The sequence below is a fragment of the Tenrec ecaudatus genome, chromosome 10, assembly GCF_050624435.1.
Source record: "Tenrec ecaudatus isolate mTenEca1 chromosome 10, mTenEca1.hap1, whole genome shotgun sequence".
In the NCBI taxonomy this organism is placed as follows: Eukaryota; Metazoa; Chordata; class Mammalia; order Afrosoricida; family Tenrecidae; genus Tenrec; species Tenrec ecaudatus.
In genome coordinates, this window is record NC_134539.1 from 61,189,283 (window position 1) to 61,211,913 (window position 22,631).

General features: G+C 41.6%; 1 protein-coding gene across 3 annotated transcripts in view; it reads right to left on the reverse strand.

Moving 5' to 3' along the window:
* Positions 1 to 17,565, reverse strand: part of STRBP (spermatid perinuclear RNA binding protein) — a 160,257-nt gene extending 142,692 nt beyond the window's left edge. For 2 of the 3 annotated variants that reach the window (XM_075560466.1, XM_075560464.1), the window contains exon 1: positions 17,415 to 17,565. The gene's annotated coding sequence lies outside the window, so the exon portion shown is untranslated. Of the gene's footprint in view, positions 1 to 12,416; positions 12,436 to 17,414 lie in introns of those variants that run through there. The other variant, XM_075560465.1, reaches the window with a different exon arrangement.
* Between the last annotated feature and the right edge of the window lie 5,066 nt (positions 17,566 to 22,631).

Consider the following 22,631-nt stretch of genomic DNA (forward strand, 5'->3'; position numbering starts at 1 on the left):
TCTCAAAATATTTGCTCTCCAATTAAGCCCCTGACATCAGGTCATTTTTTCCCCTCCTTCCCTACTACCCCCTCCCTCATGAACCCTTGACAATTTATAAATTATTATTTTGTCATATCTTGCCGTGTCCGATGTCTCCCTTCACCCACGTTTCTGTTGTCCGTCTCCCAGGGATGAGGTTATATGCAGATCCTTGTAATCGGGTCTCCCTTTCCAACCCACCCTCCCTCCACCTTCCCAGTATCACTTATCGCTACTCATACCACTGGTCCTGAAGGGATCAACCACCCTGGATTCCTTGTGTTTCCAGTTCTTACCTGTACCAGTGTACATCCTCTAGTCTAGCCATATTTGTAAGATAGAATTGGGATCATGATAGTTGGGGGGGAGGAAGTATTTAGGAACTAGAGGAAAGTTGTATGTTTCATCATTGCTACACTGCACCCTGACTGGCTCGTCTCCTCCCCAAGACCCTTCTGTAAGGGGATATCCAGTGGCCTACAAATGGGCTTTGGGTCTCCACTCCACACACCCCTTCTCATTCACAATGACATGATTTTTTGTTCTGATGATAACTAATACCTGATCCCTTCAACACCTCGTGATCACACAGGCTGGTAGGCTTCTTCCATGTGGACTTTGTTGCTTCTCAGCTAGATGGCCAATTATTTACCTTCAAGTCTTTAAGACCCCAGATGCTATATCTTTCGATAGCTGGGCACCATCAGCTTTCTTCACATTTGTTATTCACCTGCTTTGTCTTCAGCGGTTGTGTCGGGAAGGTGAGTATCCTAGAATGGCAATTTAAGTGAAGAAAGTATTCTTTCACTGAGGGAGTATTTGAGTGGAGGCCCAATGTCCTTCTGCTACCTTAATATTAAACCTATAAATATATGCACATAGGTCTATTTCCCCATCCTCATATATATTTACACATGTGCATGCCTTTATTTAGACCTCTATTAAATGCCCTTTGCCGCCTAGCTCTTTCCTCTATTTCCTTTTACTTTCCTCTTGTCCCACTTATCATGCTCAGTCTTCATTTGGGTTTCAGTAATTCCTCTTGGTTACATTATCCTTGATCACGCCCTACCAGGCCTCCTACACCCTCCTCACCACCAATTTGGATCACTTGTTGTTCCCTTGTCCCTGGGTTTGTTAACACCTCTCTCTACCTTTTCCCCCACCGCCCCTCTCCCAAGTCCCCAGGGAACTGTCGGTCCCGTTGTTTTTTTCCTCCAGATTGTTCATCCAGCCAGATATAATAACATGCACAAAAACAAGACAGAGCAAAACCAAGCAATATACAACAAAACAACAGCAAACCAATGACCAAAAAAAAACAAGAAACAAAAGCTTGTAATTAGCTCAAGGACTGTGTGTTGGCCTTTAGGAGTGTTTACCAGTCCAGTCTGTTAGGGAACCAAGCCCTGGCGCCAAAGTACACCTTCGGCATTCACTGGGGACCTCGACGCTCCATTCCCTTGCTGTTGTTGCATCCCCTTAGTGTTTTGCCTCGGTGTGGTGGGATCAGATTGGGCGCTATTGTCTTTTTTAATATTGCCATTGTTTGTAGGTAACACACCTACTAGTCTAAATGATAGGTCAGTTTTTCTTAATTTCTCACTTGCAAATCAGAGATGGATGGCAAAGCACTAGCAGCAGCCTTTAAAACAAACATGCCTTAGTTGAGCTTACTTGTCATATAGATTTTCTTTGTTTAAATATTTTTAAGATAGAATGAGATAAAAATACCCTAACTGTTCCATTGAACAGTATTAAGTGCTAGCAAAGAGGGCCAGTAAAGCCAAGTTTACTCCAGACTTTCTGATCCACATCCCTAAAGAAGCAGCCTAACATAATGGAATCAACCCAAGACTAGTGATCAAGGATTCTAACTCTATGCCCTGAGCTCTGCTCCAAATTAGATATGTGAGCTGAAATAAGTTCTTTAACTTCTCTCAATGTACACCCACTCCACATACCAAATGGTTAGGTTTCAAAGATGAGGTCATTATGTAAAAATTAGCATTGTGAAGAAATGGAAGGTGACCACATCAGATCACAAAATGGAGGATGACAAATTTATCATTACATAACTGCCAAATTGCATCATTAATTAAATTACAGCCACTGAGCATCATACCCCGGCCAAGCTGACACTAACTTTACCCATTGCAGTCAGTTACTCTCACTTTATACCTTGGCATTTGTTATATATCACTCAGGCTCAAAACAGTAGTTTTTCACTATTTATAGGTAGATTTTTTTTTACTATTTTCAAAAGTGTTACATGTCAGATAATGAGACAGGCATTAGGGAACAGATATTACTTAGAGTTCTGCATCTGTCAAAGAACAAAGGAGGGTTAAAAGAATCTCAAAGATTCCTCACAAAATTTAAGATTTGTATGCTTTATATTCTTTCAAACTAATCATATAAAATTAGATAAAATAAATTCAATATGTGCTATACCTGATCAACTAAAAGCCATCACACCTCCAAAACCAAAAACAAATCCACTGCCATCAAGTTAATTTTGACCCATTTTGACGCTACAGGACAGTTCAGAACTGCCCCAGGGGTTTCAAAGACTAACTCTTTATGAAATAGAAAGCCTTTTCTTTCTCCCATCACACTTTGCAGTGAATTGAAAAATATTAATTACGCCAAAGAGGACAACTAAAGTTTAGTGCCCTCTATTTATTGAAAAACCTAAAAAGACTCCATAATGGGAACGCCAAAATCATAGTCACTAAACATGATGTAAGCAGAAAAGACTGAATCCAATGACTGATTTGGTAAGCTCAAGATGGTGAGAGTTTTAACTAATAAACTCAATGATTTATTCAACCATAATGAAGTGCATTAAAATAAAAATTATAAACACCATGCATCATTAAGTAGCCTATAAATTAAAACCTGTATACATTACTCAACATTTTGCTATTTATTTCTTCTTCTCTGTAAATTATCTCTGGGTTATTTTTAAATGCCTAAGAATTGCTTTGGCTTTAAGGATTTAGAAAGGAAATAAATCTAAAAGAATCTTAATTCTGTTCTTATATTTGTCTGAAATAGAAGCTAAATCTTGCTATTTTCTGGTATTTTGTTAAGTATAGGTTGTTATAGAAATGTTTGGGCACTAGCACCTTAACTACCATTAATTAGGTTAGAAGGCTTGTCTTCCACCAAAGTGTGTCTTTATATCCTAAGGGGGTAGAGCATGATCATGCCAGCCTTTTAACTCAAATAAATACTATCTTCATCTCAACAAGGTGATCAAGGTAACTAGTTTGGGAACTTTCATCTGCTGCCTTCAAAGGGATGTTAAGACAGACACTGCTTAGATATCCATAGCCAATAAAGTAGCAGTGAAAGAAAGCTCAAAGGATAACATTTAGGTTATGTCATACTACTTAGAATGTATGATGAGCTTTATAGCACAGAATAACCTACCTATCAAACTTTAGTGAAACAGTTCATCCATTTACAGATCAAAAGAAGAGTTCAGATGACTTAACAGAAGTTTCCCAAGACAATTATCTAGAATCAGACACTATAGAATAAAACTATTAAGTCTAAACTTTTCATTCTGGCAGTTAGCTATATATCAAAATGAAAGCATTAAAGCCGTAGATCCTTTCTACAAAGATTCCTGATTTTTGTTTTATTAAAACAATCATAACCTGGATGTTCCCAACACACTTACTTGTAAACCCAATACCAAAATTGTCCCCATTCACTTACTTCTAATTCTACTGAATCCCCTACTTCTATTCAAAGTGTCCCTGCTTGCCCAACTAGGATTGGAACCTGGTAATTGCTGGACTTACTGTTCAGCTCTCACATCCTACTACCAAGTTTCATCAGTTCTATACCCACTAGCACTACACCTTTATCACTCTACCAAAACCATTACAGTATCATCTTAATCTTTGTATGCACATTGTATGCACATTGTCTCTTAAACCTATCGACCAAAAAGAATCGAGTTAATTCTGACAAAGTGACTCAAATAGCACAGATAGAACTGCTCCATAGTTTCCAAGACTATAAAGCCCACCCCCGCACCACCACCCCACCCCACCCCCCGCCAAATTAAGGTGCAAGAGGATTCTTTATATTTTAATCATCTTATTCGGGGCTCTTACAGCTCTTATAACAATCCATACATCAATTGTATCAAGCACATTTGTACATACTGCATATACTTGTATATAAGCCAAGTTTTTCAGCACATTTTTATACTGTTTTGTGGTAAAATTAGGTGCCTCGGCTGATACTCGGGTCAGCTTATGCTTGAGTATATACGGTATGTTGCCATCATTATTTTCTTTCCTCAGGAGCCCTTGGTATCAGCTCCTCTAAATTTTTACAGAAGCAGACTGCCTCATCTTTTCCCCAGAGTGGTTGGTTAGAACTGCTATTGACCTTTCAGTTAGCAGCAACCCAACTCTTAGCCCACTAGGACTCTTCTTTTCACATAATCAAACCCATGACAGTAATCCTGATGTCACCTTCACTGTCTTGTTCAAACACCTTCACTGAAGCCTCACCATCAATAGAATAAAGCTCTCATGCTAGCATTCATGTCTTTTAACATCATTCTCTACAGGTATGCTCTCCAAATTTACGCTTAACAATTACTTTCACATTCCCTATATCTGTAACTAAAATGAACAAATTTTTGTTTATTTCCCATACAAATCTTGAGGATTTCTATGTTGTTAATGCTATTCCTTTCATATGGAATTTTCTTCTCTATTATCTCATGATCAAACTTTGTTTTCTGTGACTCAGTAAAAATATTACAAACCAGGTCCTCTCTGAAGTTGCTCTCAGTCTCCTCAGCTAGAAATAATTTTTCACTCCTTTGGATTCCAAGACCATTTTCTATCAAGTGCTTCTCACTTTTTAATTTTTTAATAGTATCTATCATGCCAATGCTTCCCCTAGAAGACAGAGTCATAAAATGTTTAAGTCTCTGACATTTTAGGAACCATATATTGGATACGAATTTATATCCAGAATATATAGTTTCTACAACAAAAAGATAAACAACCTAGTCAAAAGCTGGGCAAAGGACTTCAACAGACATTTCACCAAAAAATACAAATAGCCAATAAGAACATGAAAAGATGCTCACTAGCCATAAAAACCAAATCCAATACCATCATATTGTTTCTGATTCATAAAGACAGATTGGAAATCCTCCTTGGGGTTTCTCAGGCTGTAAATGTTTTCAGGAGCAAAAAGCCTCATCTTTCTCCCAAGGAACAGTTTGTGGGTTTGAACTGCCCACCTTACCGTTAGCAGCCCAAAGCTTAGCCCACAGGGCCAATGTACTCCTTCAATTAGCCATCAACCAGTCATCAACTCAATTATGGTTCATGGCAACCCTTTAAGACAGAGTAGAAATACTCCTTTGGGCTTCCAAGATTATAGCTCTTCAGAGGAGTAATCAGCTACATCTTTCTCCTGCAGAGCAGCTGGGTAGATTTAAACAAACAACACTATGGTTAGCAGTCCTAAGCTTATCCCACCTAGTACCACTCATTAGCCATTAGGGAGTTGTCAATCAAATCATGAGATACAACTTCGCTCCCAGGAAGATGGCTAAGATTTTAAGAAAGAACACAACAAATGTTGGCAAGGATGTAAAAGAAACTGTAAAGAAACTTATCCATGGTGGTTATTGAGAATTTAAAATGGTTTGGTACAACCACTATGGAAAACAGTTTTGGCAGTTCCTCAAAAAGTTAAACACAGAACTACCATGTAAACCCGAAATTCCACTCCTAGGGATATGCTCAAGAGTCTTGAAAGCCGTAACAGATACAGACCCATGTACACCAATGCTAACTGCAAGATTATTCACAGGAGCCAAAATAAATGTTTATCAACAGCTACATGGGTAAAGAATATATTACAGTTACGTTTAATGCAATATATCACTTAGTCATTGAGATATAACATCCTGATACATGTTTCAAATTGAAAATATTATGCTGAATGAAGTAAATCAGTCACAAACATGCAGATATAATATAATCTTGCTGTGAGGTATTTGGACAGGCAAATGTATATAGACAGACCAAAGTTCACTAATGCTTAGCAGGGGTGGGATGGGGGAGACAAGGGGGAGTCAATGTTTAGGAAACATTGAACTTCTGTTTGCAGTGACAATTTGGCAATGGATATTGGTGAAGGTTGTACACATGATTAATGGAATTGTCACTAAATTGTACACATGAAAAATGTTAAATTGGCAAATGTGTTATATATATACACACATTTTACAACAGTAAATATCACTGTGTAGTATAATTTAGCTTTTATTTTCCCCAAATGCAATAAATGCAGTATAAAAAATAAATCAAAATTAAGATGAGTAAATTAAAAACTAGTAGCAGTCTTAAAAAGGATAATTACTGAAAACAATGTAGAGGTACATTGTATATCAAAGAAAAACTGAAGTTCCATAACTACAGCTATAGCATCCCTTACTGAGTAATACAGAATACAACTAATATAATTATAATTTATTCAACAAATGCTCAAGTGTCTGCAAAGTTTCCAGCACTATTCTAGGTGTTTATACAAAAAACAAAAACAAAAAATCCTTGACTCATGGAAATTGTGTTTGATGCTTTAAGTGTTATGGAAAACAAAGGGTACAAAGAGAAGAAAGGATTTAGGAAGAGCCAGGACTAGAGCAGTCCCCATTTTAAAGAGGTCACATGAGCAAAGATGTAAAAGGCTAAAGTAAACCAAGCAAAGATCGGTGAAAGAGCACTGTAGAAAGAGAAGACAAATGCAAATGACCTGAACAGGAATATGCCTGGAATCAAGACGACAACTGATACCACAATTAACGAGTGGACACATATACTGGGCTATCAGGAAAGTCAATAATCTGAACCCACCAATCAGCCATTCAATAAAGAGGAGGCTGTCTGCTCCCATAAAGATTTAATGAATGAGCAGTAAGAGGCGCAGGAGATGAGGTAAGAAACAAAAGAAGGGATCAGAGCACATAAAGCCTTGACAGAACTTTGGCCTACTTCTCTAAACAAGATAGGGAAACTCTACTAGAAGGATTTAACAGGAAGGGAAAGGGGAAAAAACTTTTTTTTAAGATTATCCTTGCTACTGTATTGAGAATAGACTAAAAGGAAGCAAGAGTTAAAAAGGGCGACTGAAATAATCCAGATGAATTGAAGCTTAGGCCAATGGATGTGAATGAGAAGTGGTCAGTCTAAATATTCTGAAGACAGAGTTGACGTATTTCCTGATGGATCAGTTGTGGAGTGTGAGAGAATATCAATGATGACTCCAAGGTTATAACCTGGACCATTGGAAAGACGTATCTGCTCTTTTCTGAGATGTAGAAGACTATGTAAGAGGTACGTGCCAATAAAATGTGTTAAATGCAGATATCAAGCAAACAGAATATACAAGTTTGGAATTCCAACCTGGAAACAAAAATGTGGGAGTCTTTCACACATACATGGCATGTAAAACTGTGAGACTGTATAAAATCACCAAAGATACTGACAACAAAGAGCAGAGATCCAATGAGGCAATATTAAAGGCAGGAGTAAAACAGAGGCAACAACAAAGGAGGCTGAGAAGGTAGGAGAAATATCAAGAGTTTGGTGGCCTAAGAAACAATGAAGGAAGTGTTTCAAGGAGGGAGTGAACCACTGTGCCAAATGGTGCCAATAAGCTGATTAAGAGTTAAACTTGGAGATTTCTACAAGACCCATTCCAGTAGAGTGATGAGGCTGAAAGTCTTATTTAGTGAATTCAGGAGAAAACAGGAAAAATGAGGGTAAGTACAAAAAACTTTTCAAGGAAAAAAAGGTATAGCGAAGAAGGGTTGATTTTTTTTTGGGGGGGGGGGTCCCAGTTGTTTTTTTTTTTTTTAAGAAAGATTAAATGCAACATGTATGTCGACCCAGTTTTGTTTTTTAAGAAAGATTAAATACAACAAGTTATCAACTTGCTGGAATAAGGGTGGGAGTGGGGGTTGGGGGTAGCAGCAGGTTACACTAGAAAGGGCAAGAAAGAATTTTCAACTGTTACAGAATTTTTCTATCTTAAATAAAGAGAAATTTCACTAGGCTGCTGTTTGCCATCAAGTAGATTCCAACTTACACAGACCCTATAGAGCAAAGAGCTGGCAAAAGATTTCCTAGGCTAAAATCTTAACAAAAGCAGACTGCCAGGACTTTTCTATCGTGGAGCAATTGGTGGGTTCAAATCACCAATCTGTCTGCTAACAAACAAGAACTGAACCACCAACGATTGCACCTCTGGGGCTCCTTTCACCAGGTTACACACTGATGTCTAGTCAAATGTCAACTCATAGTGATCCTGGTAGGACAGAGAACTGCCCCATAGTTTCTAAGGCCATAAATCTTTCTCCCAAGAAACAGCTGGTGGCTTCAAATCATGGAGCTTTTGGTTCGCAGTCAAGTGCTTTGCCACTGCACCATCAGGACAGTCTTTTCACTAGGTTAATGAGTAATAACTCCAGAAAGTTGTTTTTCCTTGTGATGCTAAAGGGAGGTTCAGAAGAGAGACAGGGCCATTTACTGAAGACCTTCGGGTTAGGCAGTTTACATTATTTTATGTAAGCTAAAAAATAATTTTATGAGATATTACCTTTATGTGACAGATAAGAAATCTGCCAAGAGAGAACAAATAATATGCTTAATATATGAAGCTGGCAAGTGGTAGAATTAAGTTATGTTTTAAATCTAGGTCCTTCCGAGTATAAAGAAGAATTGTTAATTTAGGAGGTCTGCAATAGTTTTGTGGTTACAATTTTTTTTTAGGTTCTTAACTCTTAAGAGATATGCATGCATGAAAGCGTATGATGTCTAAGATTTGCAAAACAAAAAGAAAAAGTAACTGTGAATTGGAGCTAGATGAAACGAGAGCAGTAAATGCTGATTATTGTGGAGGCTGAATAATGGGTGCATGGAAGTTCACGATATAATACTGTTTTCTTTTAGCATGGTAGAAAGTTTTCATAGTAAAAAAAAAAAATTGTCCTTCTGAGTAAAACTTTCACATCACTCCAAAGCCTCCCCTTAATTTCTGCTCAATCACACCTCTCTCTCTCTCTCTCTCTCTCTCTCTCTCTCTCTCTCTCTCTCTCTCTCTCTCTCTCTCTCTCTCTCTCTCTCTCTCTCTCTCTCACACACACACACACACACACACACACACACACACACACACACACACACACACAGAGTTATATGCTTTCCTTACTGAACTTCCTTAATCCTAACTAGAACTCTGTAGATGTAAGGGTTAATTCCAGTTTTATAAATGAAGAGATCATGTAACTTGTAAATAACACAATAAGACCTTACAGCCAGTCTTTGAGTGTCAAAAACATACTTCTTCTACTCAATATGGCAACTAAAGCTGCACAGCTGATCATCTGTAGGCATCCCAAAGCTGACCCAATGCCAGCCCTTTGTCTGAGTCTGTACTACCACCACATAATCCTGAAAGCATGAGCTTCCTAGGCGGGAAAATAAGCATTCTATCCCACACAGTATTTGAAAAGGGTTTGACTGAAAAAAAAGCAGGTTTCAAAGGTGACTCAGCCATCAATCTTTCATGCCAAATTCAGAGACGAACAGAAATTTTATATACTCCTTCTGAAAGGGTGTTCGAAAAGGCTGCCATCTCTGTAAAAGAATCAACTTCAAAAAAAAAAAATCAACTGCTTGTGCCTCCATTTCTCCAAGTAATATTCTGCTGTTTGTTTACATTATACAGCTATCATAGGGAGCAAAGTCTAGGTATGTGAACCCTGAGCTACAGCAATTACAGAAACTACTAAACAATATCAGTGACTATTCGAAGACCATTTTGCCTAATTCCACCTTTACCAGAAAGCAAATAGGTCACAAGGTATCACATTTAATACTTATTTTTAAGATATCTTTTTAAAAGCATTCTCTCTAGCATGCTATCTGTTCATCCACACTAACCTTGACATTATAAGGGCATTCACTGCTAATGTCAAAAATATCTGGAAAATGTGCATATCAAAGACTCCAGATGTGTATTCAGTCCAACTATTATCCCACATTTTCAAAACTGCCTGTACTTTTCTCCTTACTTCACTAGCTTTGCTTATTAAAACTGAATTGTCCAGTTACTTATAAGCTACCTAAGTAGCTACCCAATTAAGTAAAAATGTAGGCTGCCTAAACTTTAGGAAAGAATATGAATAGATGTAAGGTTTGATGAGTTTCGAATTTACTTGGAACTATAAACATCATCGAACTGCCTCCATCTTAACAAACTGCTTATCAGGTGACTAAGCGGTATTAAAATGTACTGCTTTTCAACTGGGCTGACTAAACAAAGGTAACCAAAGTTATAGACTCCAGGTTTGCAATAAGACTCAAACTATCTTTGTAGCTCTAAATAAGGATGTTTTTTTTACTCAAAACAGTAATATTGAGGCCTTCCAAGAAAATTTAGGTCTGATACCAACCAAGCCTTTGAGCTTAAATACCAATGAATGCTTGCAGAATCAAACTACAAAAAAAAAAAATGGTATCTTTTAGGACAATTACCATTTTATTGTTTGTTAGAGATCAATGGTACCAAAATCGTTAAATTCACAAACAAAATGCTAATCTGCCCAATAGACAGACTGTACAAAGCTTTGGCACCTGAAAAACTGCAAACAGGAAATTCTGCAGGTGCAGTACAAAGCTACATCTTATCCATGACCCAAAAACACCTCAGAATTTATTACACAACCCACTGCAGAATTCTCACTTTTCAAATGGAAATAAACCGTGAAGTCACACAATGCAAAAGACTGTGATTTTATTACTAATATAATCAACCACACCCTTTCCAGTTAGGCTAAATCTAGTTTTAAAAAATAAAGCAGATATTCCAAAAGTTAATTATGTCAGATATTGAGAGAATTGGATGTAAAGTAGCTAAAATTTAGGAGTGCTTCATTCACTCAATTATATACATGGAGTGTCTTTTGTGAGGCAGAGTCCACACTGCACTATTTGATTACCCGTAGGCACCCTTAAACTGGTCTTACTTTATTTCTTTGTTTTAACTGACACATCAATTTAACCTACATAAATTAGATTGGACCGTGAACTCTCAAAATTACCTGACCAAGAACAGTTTTCCTACAGCTGAACAAATTTTGAAAAACAATCAATCTTCCAATAAAAGGAAATATGAAAACAGAAGAGCAGTAAGATGGATAATGGTGTCCAAACACGTTATATAAGAAAGTGAACTATTGAGAGTACACCAGCTAGCCCAGAAAAGAGTATTCTGAGAAATGGGCATTACCAAACTCAAGGCAAACTAATGTGTAATAAAGCAATTTTGTTACTTAACATTTTTCCACTGTCAATTATGTACAGCAAAGGCTTTATACCAAGTAGCAAACAAAACCCCAACACTGAAAAAGCATTTAAAATCCTCCTCCATAATGGTTGCACAACAGAAGAATTCAAATTAGCAACAATTCCCAGCTATATAAATGTGCAAGGAAAGAGAAGTAGGCAGTAGAGCAAACAATGAACAAATGTCATTTGCACAGTCTCATATTCAAAGAGGTTGGATTCACATCTATCCAAGTGTCTCACTACAAACTAATCCACCTGATGACAAATTCTGAAGTATTATTATTTGGCCAATCCAAAAGCCATGGGGGAAAACAGGGAAACTGAAGAAATACACTCTCGGCTGGGAGCCCTGGTGGCGCTGCTGAGTAAGCACAAGCAGCTAGTGACAAGGTTGAAGTTCACACTTACCAGTCACTATGGGAATAAGGCTCCCATAAAGATTTATACTCTCTGAAACTCGAGTCAAAACTATGAATAAAAATTGACTCAATGGCAGTGAGTTTTAGGAGTACTGCTGGTATAGTGATTAAGTAAGCCTTCTGCTGCCAACTGAAAGATTGGTACTTCAAACCCACCAGTTACTCTACAGCAGAAATACGTGGTAATCTGCTTTTGTAAACATTTACACCCATCTAGCTGAGAAGCAACAAAGCCCACATGGAAGAACACACCAGCCTGTGTGATCACGTAGTTCCGAAGGGATCAGTTATCAGGTATCAAAGAACAAAAAATCATGATTGGCTGCACACCTCCATGATACGATCGCTAAGGACAAACAGGTGCACAAGCAAATGCGGCGAAGAAAGCTGATGGTGCCCGGTTATCAAAAGAGATAGTGTCTGGGGTCTTAAAGGTTTGAAGGTAAACAAGCGGCCATCTAGCTCAGAAGCAACAAAGTCCACATGGAAGAAGCACACCAACCTGTGTGATCACGAGATGTCGAAGAGATCAGGTATAAGGCATCATCAGAAAGAAAAAAAAAAATCTTACCATAGTGAATGAAGGGGGAAGTGCAGAGTGGAGACCCAGTGCCCATTTGTCAGCCACTGGAGATCCCCTTTCAGAGGAGTCTAGGGGAGGAGATGAGTCAGTTAGGGTGCGATATAGCACCAATGAAGAACACAGCTTTCTTCCAGTTCCTAAATGCTTCATCCCCAACTATCATGATTTGAATTCTACCTTGCAATTCTGGATAGAGCAAAGATTGTACACTGGTGCAGATAGGAGCTGGAGGCACAGGGAATCCAGGGTGGATGATACCTTTCGGACCAGGGGTGTGAGGGGTGATACTGGGAGGGTAGAGGGAGAGTGAGTTGGAAAGAGGGAACCTATTACAAGGATCTACATGGGACCTCCTCCCTGGGGGACAAACAACAGAAAAGGGAGTGAAGGGAGACGTGGGACAGGGCAAGATATGAAAAGCTAATAATTTATAAATTATCAAGGGCTCATGAGGGAGGGAGGAGGAGGGAGGGAGGGGGAAAAAAACGACCTGATGCAAAGAGCTTAAGTGGAGAGCAAATGCTTTGAAAATGATGAGGGCAAAGAATGTACAGATGTGCTTTACACGGTTGATGTATGTATGGATTGTGATAAGAGTTGTATGAGTCCCTAATAAAATGTTTTTTAAAAAAAAGATTTACACCATGAGATTTGGAAATATTATGAGCTGAGTCAAAATCAACTAGATGGCATGGGCTTAGTTTTGTGATTTTCAATAGGAGCTCTGGTAGCACAATGGTTAAAGGATTCAGCTGCTAACAGAAAGATCAGCAGTTCAAACGTGCCAGCTGATATGAATGAGAATGATGTGGCAGTTTGCTTCCACAAGGAGTATATAGGTATACTGGAGATCCATGGGATAGTTCGCTGCCCTATAGAGTCATAATGAGTCAGAACTGACTTGGTAGCAATGTATTTAGTTTCTGAGTTGTTCGGAAGACTTAAATTTGTTTATATAAACCATCTCAATTCTCACAGGAGGTAGATAAGAGAGTCAGATTCCTGGAGGAAAAACAAGCACAAAGGGATTAAGTATCTTGTCACCAGTGAAAATAACACCAGACCCCAATTATTTAGCCTACAAAGTCTAAATAATGTGTTTTCCTTGGTTCACAAACCAGATATTTAGAAATTCCTAAAATGTAAAAAGGTCAGCAAAAAAGAGCAAGACTATCAAGGAGAAAGATTGGCACAGTGACTGCAACAATGGGTTCAAACATAATGATTGTGAGGCTGGGGCAAGACTGGGCAGTGTTTTGTTCTGTTGAGTATCGGTCACAATGACTCTATGGCACCTAACAACAACAATATAGGATTGGAAATGACACTAGGGCAATAACAACAGGAATTACCCCAAGCCACGGAACCTTTTGGAACAGTACTTATCAGAACTATGTCAAAATTGTCTTCTGAGCAAGAAAATTACTGCTTGCCTCAAATCAATAAAAGGAACACAATGGACTTTAAATATACAAGGAAGAAACAATGCCCAAAGGTAAAAAAACAATGGCCATACCAGAACAGTTATTCAAAAGTCACTCATCTTAAACCTTACAGCCCAAATTCTCTGCTCAGGAGTCATCGAGATCAGGCAAGCTCCCTATAACTATATTCTAAACATAAACCTCAAAATCCTGCTAGGAGTTGCAATCTAAAATATATTATATCTTAAAAAACCTTTCCCTCCAAAAATAAAATGCTTCAGATATCATTTAGCTGCCTGGACGATACACTTCAAATTGGGGCTTTAAAAAGCTCAGCTTACTTTTTTAATGTATTCATATTTGCAGATTCAGCTGACTGAAAGTTTGGTGGTATTCCACTCAGACCTCAGGAAGTTTAGGTCAGATTCTCACTTTCAGTAAAACTTAGTATTTGAATGGTTGCATCAAGATTGACCACTGCAGAAAACGAATCACCCCAGAATACACCAAGTTACCAAGGAACCTCTTACTGGAAAGCACCATACTACAGAAAACCCACAAAGCAATCACATAAGTTGTTTCTGCAACAAGAAACTTATTAGCAAAATCTAAAACTAGAATTTTAACTGTCAAAAAAGAAGTACTTTCCCAAGATTCTAGGAATGTCTATTTACTGAGGTAGTATCCAGGCAATTTTCTTAATCCTCCCAAATCCTACACAAGTCACAGAAGACTGAGACCTACACTAACATATCTGTGCTCAAACCCCCAGAATTATTTTGTACTATGTGGTTTGCACAACCTTTGTACTCTTCCTTCAATAACATTAACGTTATACTTCCCAGTTGAAATCAAAATACCAGAAAATACACACCTAAGAGTTTTGGTTTTTTGTTTTTAAGGCCTCCTCCACACAAATTTTACTTAAACTGTTTAGAGGAAATAAAAAAAAAGACAAGGTGTTATCAGTATTCACACCTTGAAGGAGTTAACAGTAGATGAGATCTACTTCTACCACTTTTAGGAGATGGGTATACATTACACTACAGCTGTCTGCCTCTAGCATGGGACTAAGATATTACATCACCCAATGTCTGAAAACTGCCCCATTACCCAGAAAGCACCAGGGTAGATGAGACACTGCACCAAGGTATCTCTTCCTCCATGCTTCATACACAGCCCTTGAATGCTACTGATAATTGCAGCTCTCTTGCAATTATCTTCAGAGACCTCTGGACTACACCTGCAGCAATGCCATTTCTCTGCTCTTTGGTGTACTCCTTATGACCTTGCATGGCTCTTCTGTCCACCTGCCAGGTCAATGGGCTAAGATAATGCCTCCACCACACACCTCCCTCCCCCATCTTGGGACGCTATACTTGCTCTTCTTTACACATTCTTCATTCATGGGGTCCTGGGCTAAATTAACTAAAATCCTTGAAGTATGAACTTTCCAATATGATACAGAGCTTAAAGGGCCTCTCTTTTCCATTCACATCATTCCTGGATCCACAGCCCCCTTTAAGGACATAGGTTCCTTTAAGTCCATAATCCCCTCCCTCTATTTTTTCTAACTTCTGCAGTCTGTCCAAAAATGTTGGCAGTTTTATTTCTCTACACTGACTCTCCCATTACTCTCTTCTCATCCCCCAATTTAAGAAACATATTTTCTAACTCTCTCAACCCTCTAAATCAATGTTTCCCAAAGTGGGTGATGCCACCCCCGGTGGGTGGAGGGATGGTTGGGGGAGGGGGCTTGCAAAAGAAGATACTTGCACTTTGTTTTGTATTATGGGCTAGAGTATAAATGTTTGTAACTGCTAATGGGTGTTGAGTTGTGCTTTGTTTTTCTAAAAAGGGAAAAGTAAGCCAAATAAATCTGGAAACATGCTCTAAATAATCACTTCTTTCCCCTATACCTGAAAATTCTACTTCCCCCACTCCTGCCCCATTCCTAAACACAATGGGTCCCCCTGTCTGGTCAGACATTCTCACTTCCATACATTCCTTCCCTGCCTTGCTTTGTTTACCCCGCTAGGAGTACTTTGCAGTATTCTGCATTTTCTACTCAAATATACATCCTCCTTTTATCACAAAATCAAGGGCCCACTAGTGCTTCCCTCCCTCCACATTCACCCTCCAAACCTATACACCTTCCCTTCCAACCCATCTCCCATCAGTCCCTCTGATTTCCCTACACACACAGCTATCTCCCTCTTTCTTCTTTCTCCTCAGATTCCCTCCACATTTCCTGCCCCAGAAACACTCATCTGTCCGCACATCTCACTTGCCATTCCAAAAACATCTTCCTCCGGGCACACACGTTCAGCCCTCTTCCCCTTCAATGTCCTCCAAAGTTCCCTCTCTTGGTGCTCCCTATCTCCCTCATTACTTCTGCATGAACATGTCCCCACCCCTCTTCTCTACTCACTCAATGCCCACACACCTCATACCCAGGCATTCCCCTTTCTGTCCCCATCTTCTCTCTCAAAGCCCTCAAACTCGGCCCTTGCCCCAGCACTTCTCTCTCCAAGCTCATCTCCCCAGGTATCACCACCACACCTGTCCTTAGCCCCTGACATGGCCCGTGTGTCTTCCTCTACACAGCTTCTAGCCAGACTCTCACACCCCTCACGTGTCTTGTCTCCTGAAGCCTCGGGGCCCACCCTTACAAACATCTCCTGCCTGAACACACCACTGTACAGACACCTAAACACCCTGCTTCCCTCGCTGGCCTGTTCACGCTCACCCTGCCACATTTCGCTCTCCTCGGACACCCTCCTCCATCTTTTCCCTTCACACACGGCCGGTGGCCTTCCTAATAATATCTGCTCCGACTCTCGGGTCCGCACACGCAGCCCCAGCTGGGACATGCTCTCCGACCATTACTCTCCAGAGTCCCCAGTCTTCCCCTCTCTCCCATCACACTCGCATCTTCCCTCCCCAAAGCCCCCCCACGCCGTCTCCGCCCTAACCTCCCCACACACCACCCCCTCCACCCGCCAGAATGTCCTCCATCCCTCCGGCACCCACCCTAGCACCCAGGGCCCCCACACACACCTGCCCCAAGGCCCCCGCCCTCCAGAGGGCCGAATTCCTCCACCCTCTATTCTCACCCCCACCCAAAAAATACCCACACCCTCTGGCGGCCCCCCAAATTCTCTCCACCAGCACCTGCCCCCAATGTCCTCCAACACCTGCCCTGAGCCCCTCGACCTCCGTGCGACCCAGACCGCCCGGCGCCCGTTCCACCGCGCAGCCCACGCCCTCCCTTTGCTCTGGGCCGGGACCCTGTCCCCCCCGCCCCACCCCGAAGGTGAGAAAGGCTGCCCGCCGCCCTGGCCCGAAGAGGCTCGAGCTCCGCCGAGGCGGCGGCCACAATGCTGGAGCCGCGGGAACCGGGATTGCGCCTCGCTCCCCGCCTCGGCCGCCGCTGCTAGGGACGCACAACAAACAATGCGGGGCCCGGGCCGGCTCCGCCAACCGCCTCAACCGCCGCCTTAACCGCCGCCCGCCCGGAACGGCCCGCCGCGCAGGCCCCTGCCCCACCGTCGCAGCCTACCCGCGCCGCCGCGCTCTGCCCGCGCCCGGACCCCGCTCCCGCTCCGCCGCCGCCGCCACCTCGTCCGCTAGCGTCTCCGGTTCCTCAGTCCAGCGGCGGCGGCTGCGGCGGCTGCTGCCCTGGTGGCGCTCGCGGCTCCGGTCTTCGCTTCGGCGGCGGCGGCTAGCACGTGACATCGCCGAGCGCGCCCATTGGCTGGTCCAGGGGGCGGGCCCCGCGCTGCCGGGGAACGGAAAGCCCGCCCCCTCCCTCGCCGCGCGCCTCCTCCAAGCGCGCTCTGCCGCACCTGAGAGCACCGGCCAGCGTCCGCCGTTGCCGCCGAACTGCGCCGCCGCCTGCGCCAACTGCGCACCTGGGAGCGCGCAGGGTGTGTGTACACGCTGGCGGCGGCTACATGCACCTGCGAGCGGCTGCTTACGTAAGCTGCGTCCCCGCTTTCCTCTCCTCGCCGGCCCCCTCCCGCTGCAGCACCTGAGCTCCGCTGCGCTAACGGCGTTACTTCCGCGAAGCTAGGACGAGCTGCGTTGGGAGGAGAGTGAAATCACCGCAAACTTCGTAACTCCCGGACCTGGGAGCTGCTCCTGGCCGCCGTAGCCAGCCGGCACTCCGGGGTCCCGTGTCCCTGTGGGTCCCCCTGCGTGGTCCTCCCCTACACCAGTGGCTACGGAAACAGAGTAGGCGCAGCAATGCCTCTCCCGGCAGTGGAAAGAGAAAACAGTGGGTCTTTATTATATGGTTCGGATCCCCAGCATTCACGCTCACTATCGTTGCCAGCTGTGTGACCTTGACCGAATTACCAAACCACTCTGCGTCTTCGTCATCTAGTCAGCAAACCTGGGTCAATGATTCTGACTTCGGCATCTGTTGGGAAATGAAATAAAACCGTAAGTGTGAACTTTCCTGGCACATAGCAAGCACTGAACAAAAGTTGCAGCTTAATCAGCAACCACTTCTCTTTACCCCACCTCTAAACTACCCCTAATGAACCTTCTGAGGTTGAGTTTGGGGTCAGGATCTCTCCTAGTTCCATATGGTTGCGTCAGACTTTCTCAGAACACCTACGGCACCGTGCCAGGGGTGATGCTGCGGAGGAAATGAAAGCTTGCTGTATATTTTACAGATTTGCTAGCTGGCAACTTCTTGGTACTCAGCAAGTTGGGGAGGAAATGAATAGAGGTAGATCCATTCTTTCATTCAGAGGAGAGCACCTATTAAGCACCTGCTGTAACGAGAGCTATACAGGCGAATGAGTCCAGAGCCTTGTCCTAACCAAGTTCCCACTCTGGGAAGAAACAACCTGACTCTAGTACCATGGCAAAGAGATTCCAAGAGCTTAAAGAAGACTACAGCCTCCTTAGGGCCGCCACTCTTCCTTCTAACGTGCCAGCCTTACGTCTTTTAATAACTCTCCTTAAGTCATAGGATAAAGTGACTCTAACATGTCTTAGAAAGCCTGAGTGATCTGGCTTTAAACTTCCAGAAACACCTTGCCAGTTTCACCACATGCTATCTTCCTCCTTCAAACCAGGAATGAATTACCATTAAAACGTGGCGAATCCATTGTGAAATTGTTCACTACAGGTAAGAAAATAAACACAAAGTAGCCGGTGCTTACCCTGCTTTTTGGTTGATCTGCCTCTGGGTTTAGGGTTAGGAGATTTAAATAATTCTGCATTTTTATGTATACACGAGCTCTGATGGTGTAGTGGTTCCATGTTGGGCTGCTAACCTCAAGGTCAGCTGTTCCAAATGATGATCAGTTCCGCAGGAGAAAGAGGAGGCTTGCCATTCCCATAAATAGTTACAGTCTCTGAAACCCACAGGAGCAATTCTACCCCGTCCTATAGAATCGCTTTGAGTTGGCATCAACTCGATAGCAGTAAGTTTGGTTTATTTATATTACATGTTAACAAATTTATTGGTGTATGTTTTACATAAAATTCACCCATTTCAAGTCTACAATGATATTTAATAACTTTACTAACTGGTACAACCATCACCGCAAATCAACTTTTGTATATTTTCATCCCTCCATAAATTTTCTCATGCCCAATTACAGTTAATCCCCATTCCCACCCTCAGCCACAAACAACCTCTAATTTACTTTCTGTCTTATATATTTATTATTTTTCTAGATATATTTGATATATTGTTAATAGATTACTTTTGAGGTTAAAAAAAAGTTTTCCTTCCTAATCTCACCCAGTGAAAAGAATCAGTTAATATTTAGTTGTTCCACATTTTTGTATACAGATAATATATGCTTTTTTACAAAATATAGGATACCTTCTGTTTTGATTGTTTGCACTTAAAATAAAAACATTTTTGTGTGTTATCAAATACTCTTCTACATAATGTTTCCTTTTAAAAATCATTTCTTTAGACCAAACCCCTATGTTTGGTATTTCCAGTATTTCCACTTTTATGAACAGGAGACGATAAGAGGTGCTGTAAAGCCTTAAACTCTTGAGCTAACAACTCACATCTCAGAATAACAGTGTCTATGGTTTCGTCCACTCACTGCATTAATACTGATGGAGGACCTACTATGTGCCATGCCCTCTGCTAATTCCTGTTGTTGTTAAAGTGCTATCAAGCCAATTCTGACTCATAGCAACCCTATGTACAACAAAATGAAATAGCCCTGGGCCTGTGTCATCCTCACAAACACTGCTGTGTTTGAGCCCATTGTTGCAGCCTATGTCAGTCTATCTCATTAAGGGCTGTGGCAATTACATAATCTCCTGTTAACTTGCGAAGAGATGGGTCTAGCCTGTCAATCAGGTCACAGCTTGATGACCTCATTTGGAGGCTCAAAGGAGTTAAATAGCTCACTGGAGACCAGAAACACTTTCTCCCTGCTAGACATTCCTGCTGACTAGACACATGGAGCTACCCTAGAGTCCTGGAGCTGGAGGAGCCACGTGGAGACCCCTGCCAACATTGAGATGCTTCCACTGCCTCTGAATCTCCAAGACTTTCCACCTGGCACTGTCCTGTGATCTTCCTGCATTCGGCATCATTGATGTGTTGCATGAGCCTGAAAAGGAGTTTATAGATTGATATCGGACATATGGGCTAATATTGGACTTACGGACTTGATCTGAACTAGGCTGGGATATTTTCTTTGATATAAAGTTCTTTGATATAAAGTTCTCTCATATACATATAAGTCTCCCTGGTTTTGTTTCTCTAGTCTACCCAGACTAACACAAGGACCTTCCTCTTTTTCATTGACCCACTACCAAACATGGTGTCCTTCTCCAGGGAGTGGTCCTTCCTGATAACAGCCCCTTGGAGATACAAAACTGAGCAGAGGCTACACTGCTTTGCTCTGTTGGGGGTGGAGGCTAGTAAGAGAGAAACAAATTAAGCAAATAATATTAAGTAGCTCACAAAGAAGCAGACAACTCCCACAGGAGCGGAAAGGTGTCTAGAAAAAGTAGTGAGTTGGCTTCCCTGGGGAAGCAGTGTATAGTCCTTAGTTCCCAGTGCTTTCTCAGCCTTAGCTCTTTTGACTCTCTCAAGCCCACAGAGTGGAAGTGAATTGCCCAATGTCACCATCCAGAAACTGGCACAACTGAAGGTAATATGTATACTTGAATATAAGCTGAGTTTTTCAGCACATTTTTTAATGCAGTTTTTGTGGTTAAATTAAGTGCCTCGGTCAGCTTATACTCGAGTATATATGGTAGTCTCCCAACCCACTGCTCTTGGTCCCAGACCTGCACTTTATAGAGCGTGCTCGTCTTTAAAGAACCGAACTGAGGCAGAGGTAGAAGACATATATAGCTGTGCTATCCAAAGCCATAGTCACTCATCATGTGGCTATTTATATTTATATTTAAATCAGATCTGAAATCCAGTTTCTCAGTCAGACTCAGCAGCCACATGTAACTGGCTATTGTAATGGCATTGATCTAGAGCCCTTGCATCATTACAGACCATTCTATTTGTCAGTGTTGCCCTAGAGCAGAGTAACAGTGTAGTGACTGTAACCATAACGAACATGTATATTATTTTCCAAAGCACTTGGCCTGGTAGGTAGAGAGTTGATCTGGTTTCTTCAGCTCTTCATTTCTGCACCCTTCTCCCAACTGTAGGTCACCTCTCTAAGAGGAAACCGATTAGGTGGCTAGTTCTGTGGAAAGGGAGGGACAGGACAAGAGACATGTGACATACTCAGCCTTCTGCCATCATGTTTTTAAATTGCCCTGCATCTCAAGCAATTCTCTCCTCCTTCCCCCCTCCTTTTATAAAAACAAAACAAAAACTGCCTCCTCTCAACAAAAAACAGTTCCTTTCCCTGTGCCTGGATGCCAAACACTCTTGTCCATCCTTTAAAAACAAACGCATGCACACAAAAGGAAACAAGATTCCCAGGTGATTCACATACACTTTTAAATCTGAGAAACACTGACCCAAAACTCAACAATGTCAAGTGCCCGCAGACATACATACGTGTGTTGTACTGGAGACTCAACTAACATGAGCAGCATTGCTATTACTGACATGATTTTCTAAAATGTTGAATACCTCCTGGTAGAGTCTAAACAAAATAAGGTACAATCTTCATTCACTTTGCATAATATTTTCCTCCCTGGAATATTAAAAGCATGCTAAAGGGTGCTTTGTGTTTATATGAAAAATGAGGTCTGTTGCTTGCCTCAGACAATTATATGCAGAATTTTCACCTACGTAAATGACATTCAAAGTCATGCAATACAGTCCATGAAGTAGAGGAAAAGTAGCATCCCTGACTTCCCTCCAATAAATGTCATTATGGCGACCCAAACTCCACTACAGTTGTCTAAGTGCCCCCACTGATGTGAACCTTGAGTGACTGTTGATTTGTATTCAACTGCTTACTCCAGATCTCAATTTTGATGCCTCACATGCAACTCCCAGAGTCCGTAATGCCAAAATTTTCTACTAAATCCTAAACCCATTCACCCTCCTCATTATCCCCTATTTCACTTCCTTTATTAGGATCATGGTAACTATTGAATGATCAATAGACAATATGTTTCATGGAATTCACTGCCATTGAGTCAATGCCAACTCATAGCAACCCTATGGGACAGAGTAAAACTGTCCCTATGGGTTTATGAGACTGTAACTCTTTTTTTTTTTTTAGGCTGTAACTCTTTATGGGAGTAGAAAACCCTGTCTTCCACCCTCAGAGCGGCTAGTGGTTTTGAACTGCCGATCTTTCAG